The sequence below is a fragment of the Aptenodytes forsteri genome, unplaced genomic scaffold, assembly GCF_000699145.1.
Source record: "Aptenodytes forsteri isolate BGI_AS27 unplaced genomic scaffold, ASM69914v1 Scaffold29, whole genome shotgun sequence".
In the NCBI taxonomy this organism is placed as follows: domain Eukaryota; kingdom Metazoa; phylum Chordata; class Aves; order Sphenisciformes; family Spheniscidae; genus Aptenodytes; species Aptenodytes forsteri.
Window position 1 is genome coordinate 1,924,985 of NW_008794520.1, and position 5,814 is coordinate 1,930,798.

Here is a 5,814-nt window from a genome sequence, read left to right on the forward strand (position 1 = left end):
CCCTCTCTTGGGGAGCGACCCTTAAGGCCAGCTCCATCCCCGGCGCATTGCCGGCAAAAAAACCCTGTCCGGGGCCGGGGCGGGGGGGAGCAAGCTGTCAGGAATATCTAGCCCTTCCAAAATGGACCTAACAGAGATGTAGTCACTCGGCGTGCAGTGACAGCATCACCTGGGACACAGAAAGGCACCAAGCTTCATTTTTAGAGAGCTATATTACAGGCGGGCAGATGGGTATGTATATAACTCTGCAGATACACAGAGAAAGAAAGGGTGATGGAAAATCAATAGTGCGTATGATCTTGAGGAGTCATCTGGCTTGGCTCCTTATCCCAACACAGCTATGCTACGGTCAAATTTGATGGATGTCTAATGCACTCTTAGAGACCTTCTATGCTGGAGACCCACAGCCTTCCCAGGCAACCTGCTCCCACGCCTCACCATCCGAAAGCTTCTCTTTCTGTCTGACCTTGTTACTGCATCTCAAGGCCCTCACTCTTTCCTATCCAAAATGAGCACAAAGAACACATTTCCCTTCCTCTCTTGCCCTTAAGGACCATCCCCTTGTGCCCCCTACACCCCCTTCTTCAGCCCAATCAATATTCCCACAGCTCTTTCCTCTCAGGTTGCATTTTCCGGGTTGCCAGACTGGAAATACGGTTGTCTCCTGGACCATCCCCAGCCATCTCACAGCTTTCTGGTTGCATGGTGCCCACGAGTGGAGACTGCTCCAGGTGAGAACTTCCCGGTAGAGGTAACTTGCACCTCTTGAATTCTCTCCTGTTTTTTTTTACATCCCTTTCCTCTGTTTTGTCAAGGTCATTTTGAATTTAATCCTCTTCTCTGCCTTCATGTCATCTGCAGATTTAACAGACAGGTCTTCTACTTAATCGGTCCCAGCACTAACGATGGCACTGAATAGAGCAGAGCACAGGACACACTCTGGCACCATCCCACACAACACTGATTCTCCTGGCAATGCATCATCCATAACTGGTCTCATGGTACGTTACCCAATGGGCTTTGAAATCACTGTATAGGAGATTCATCTAAGTCATATGACCAATATTTTTAATATTCCCACAGCTGTTTTGAATGTAATTTGCTACAGTTGAAGATTGTTTTCTTATTTATCAGCAATAAAAGAGAGAAAGGAAGAAGACAGCTTCACATCTGTTAAATCCATGGTTTTCTCTGCATTACCTGATGCCGACTCTGATGCCTGCCCAAGGAATTGCCACCAACAGAGAAGCCCACAGGAAAACACATGGGAAATCACCAGGCCACTCTGCCCCTAGAAGACTTGTATTTGTGCCTTGTAGATATGGCGAGTTTAAAATGTCCGAGGGCAGTGTCTGACCTCAGTTTGCAGATAGGGACAATCGCTCAGTCTTACCCCAAAACCCTCCGTGAACCACAAGCCTTATTCCTCCCACTCCACTCCCTCCCACCACCAGTCTGTGACAGCTAAGACAAATTTTTAAAAATTTGGTTCTGCCATTGTCCACACTTCCATTTGACAGCACAGTTCACGGATTTTTCAGGCCAGAGGGGACTGTTATATTCACCTCGTTTGACCTTCTTAAGAATCCAGGCTCTCTCGTATTTCACTCGGAGATTTTCAGGAGCAAATCAAGTGATAAACACTTACAGATACCTCAAAATATAGCTATTGCAATGAATCCCTGCCTACCTGATAAGTTTGCTTTTCTATTGCTTGGAGAAAGTAGTTTGAGAAATCTAGTATGAGAAGCAAGCTCCATTTTTCAATTTAAAGTCTGCTGGAATACAGAGCTTTCCGGTGGCTACAAGCTGGCATAAATTCATTCTCCAGGCATCTTGCTTCCATGAAACAAACTACTTCCCATTTAAGACACATCTAAGAAAGTTAAACTTGGCAGTCCTATTAGTCCACTAACAGAAAAAAAAAGTAAAAGGACAGCTTGTGGTTAGTTGTAGGTAGGTAGGTAGTGCACTAATTCAAAAGAAAATTAGCTTGGACAAGCTATCAAGAATTCTGCTTCATCGTTGTGCCTGAAATCAGAGATGCTATCTGAAATCAGAGATGCTATCTGAAATCAGAGATGCTATCTGAAATCAGAGATAGCATCTTGTATATTGTTCATCTTCCATTCTCTAAAACCATCATACAGCCCCTGCGTACACGAGGATCACACTAGTCTACAATTGCTTCAGTTTTACCTCCCTGGCTTTTTTTTTTCTTTGGAAGGATGGTAGTGGGAAACGGAAGAGGAAATCTGAATTGCAGTTCTCAGAAAACACCAACCACAAATTAATTCAACAGCTATGTATTTGATTTGTGCTGTTCTGAAGTAAAAGCACATCCATCCCATGCTCTGCTCCACAGGCTTCAAAGACTGTACATATCAATACAGAGGCTTATTGATTATGCCAAGACCAAATCAAGTAACTTCATGAGAACTGAAAACAGTAACAAAAAAGACCACCACCACAAAATCCCAACTGAAGATTAAACCTAACCTTGATCCTGCCCCACTAAAGCCACTGAGCACCTGCCCACTAGCTTTGATGGGGACCAGAGCAACCCCACAGAGAACATCCAGTCCACCAGCCACATGCCTTTTCTTGAGCCCTTCCACCTAGAGAGCAGAGCTGTTACAGACCTGGGGAAGCTAACGAGTCCAAATGCAAGGAAAAGCAGGCAACAAAATCTCATGTAGATGGCCTTTTCAATTAAGTACTTTGAGACTAAGAGCCAATTATTCCTTACAACGTTCCCCTGATTTTGCTGCCTTAGGGAAAGATGTTGGAAAAGATTTGAGCAGAACTTATTTTGATGCTGCAAAAGGCGATTTTAGGCAGAGAGTCACCGTAGGGTTCAGCGGTCACGGACTCTTGTCCTGTCTTAGGTTGCCAAAACAAGGTTCCCCTGGAAGAGAGAAAATATTACATCTCTGAGCAGCCTTCCTGTCCCATCTCCCCTCTCATAGCTTTGAACAAACTTTGTTTGAGGAAAGATTATTTAGATTGCCCAACCAGAAGTGAATTAAAGCTAAAACTGTTTTAAAGATCTGTCTTGCTTTGATCCAAATACATATTTCATTTACAATCAGTTCCTCTTTGCATCAGTTTGAGCCTTTTTTTAGGATCAGCTGGAACACCTTTCCTCTTTTCCACCGTAATTCTGAAAGCAATATAAAGTGCAAATAGCCATTGAGACACAGTGTATGCTCAACAGAGACACATTTCTCTGTGGTCTTCCTACCCACCACTGACAGCCAAGGCTTTGGTAGAACCTGATGCAGCACCGTGACTCACCCAGCCTGTAATGGTTTAACTGGGACCACAGCAGCATTCTTACTATGCACAGCAGTGTCTTCTGGTGACTTCACAGGGTACGCCGTCAATATGTAATAACACTATGCATCGTGAATTATGGAGTTGCTGGAATCAACGGGATTTTGCATATTAATTGCAAACACACCCAAAAAGACAAAGGAATTTATTGGCTTAATTAGTGTTTCAGCTCTAATAACGTTCAAGCTTCATTCTCACACAACTTGATAAATAGCAGCACAGTGTTAGTCCTTGACGATGCTTTGCCTTTTGAGAGGGGATGCTAAAGTTTACGATCCAAGCTCTCAGCTGCAGCAATGCACTCGGCAGGGTCTTGGAGGAGTTGAGCTTCAGAGATATTTGACACCTCTCTTTCCTAAGCAGGTTGCTAGATGCTGGCAAAAGGAGCTACTCCACCTCCTCAGCAGATGCTAATGGTGTTTTCCCTGAAAGGTATCTATACAGTGACACTTACTGGGCAGGACACAAAATGGAACTGGACCATTTCCACCTCTAGGGTACAAAGACTGAGATTCATTATAATACATCCCCAAACACTACATAACAGGAACCAGTTGCCACACTGGCAATCCGAGGGTAGCTACATGTAACGTACTTAAGGATTGATTCTGACTCCAGGGATGCTGAGAAAAACTAAGTTTGAGAAGAATTAGATCAGTGTACCTGGAAGCAGACTTTGGCCCTTGGGCTCCCAGTTCCCAGGAAGGACAGCTCCGTGAAAAATGAGGTGCTAGGAGAAGGAGAAGCAAAAGTCAAGAATTCAACTGTATACCAAAACAAAACAGAGAGAAACCCACTTGGATCTGATCTCCATCACCTCATGCATTCACATGCTGCAGCACAGCACGGCTGACGCAAAGTTTCAGGAACAGCATTACAATAATGAGGGAAGAGCAAGACACTACCTGAAAAGCAGCTTCCTCCCCAAGGAGTTAAAACATTTTCTGCATTATCATACCATCAAAATTGCATCTTAAAACTAAGGTCGGACAAAGAATAATTGTTCATAAAGCCTGTGCAGAGGATAGCTCACATCTTCAAACGAGTTATCCTCCTGGGCATGTTTCCCCACCATTCTCAGCAGCAGATCTCTCCTCTTTGGGATGGGGATCACATCACAACACTTAAGCAATAAGCAATTTGTTGACAAAGAGAAATGGCACTAAGAAAACATTTCAGCTGCATTCAAGACTGGGGTTGGATATTTTTTTTGTTTGTTTTTCTAGACATGATCTGGCAGCTGGAAGCAAAAAGAAGAGCCAGGATCATGTGAATGTCCCCTCTCTGGGAGGAGCGCAGCCAAAGGCTGCAGGCAAGCCATGCTCTCCATGTCACCGTGCTCACAGCGCACTGGAGGAAATAATCCTGCATTAATAGGGCAGCAGATTACAGGGATCAAACAGGCCTTTTCTGTTTCTACACTAGCTCATGCCAAAAAACCAAGACGGGAAAAAATGCAACAGAGAGAGGGATATGCCATCAGCCCCCTGTGAAGAAAATCTACTCCCATTTATTAGAATATGGAGCTGTGCCACGCAGGGTAATGGTTAATTCAGGCTATTTTATAATTGGAAGAACCCAAAGAAGGTGGGCATTTATGGCTTTCTCTACAAGGAAACAGGGCCATAACTCACAGCTCCTTCAGAATTACGCTCTGCAAAACCTTGAGAGGGAGATCCCGCAGAGCACTCTGTGGTGGGGGCCACGACGCAGCAGTGGCTCAGCACCTTTCAGGCTGTGACCTGACACCACCAGCTCTCAGGGCTTCAGCCTGAAACACAGGGGGAAAGAAGGGGAATTCCGATGTATGTTCAAGCCTAGGACATCAAATCATACCGCAGCCTCAGCTTCTTGCCTACCCAGGAGGTAATGAGACTGTCCCACAGGCTATTTCCAGGGAACCGGCATTGCCCTCTACTGGCCTCTTGGTAACTCATCGTCAAGGCCAGTAACAAACTGGTCCTAAATCAAGAGGAATCAGAAGGAGCTTAGCCCCCTGCTTTAATCCCCCATGCAGCCTTCAAAAATGAAGCTTACTCGAGGGCAAGTGGGCTCAAGAAATAGTGAAGCACTTCTGCTGTGGCACCTGCTATGTGAACAGGGCATTAACTTCTGAACTGGCATGGGCTTGGTCTAGAGAAATGGGCCCCCATTTGCACGTTAGCCATAGCTTATAATCAGGCTGAACCTCTTTCTGCCATTAGACGTGAAACCAGCTAAGAGCAGGTTCTCACCCATAAGTGCCAGGGTGTCCACACGGTAACAGTTTACCTCTCTCATCTGTAATTAACCTTCCAAGTCTCTGCATGATGCAGACATTTGCAGTAAAAAGGACCAAACTCTTTGGAGTCTCAAAGTCAGTGAACATTCAGTTAGTCTTTATTTTATTCTGTCAGGCTCCTTTATCCCGGAGACAATACTATGACACGAGATCTTAGCAGGAATTTTTGCCAGAGTTCAGTCCAATCACAATAAGGA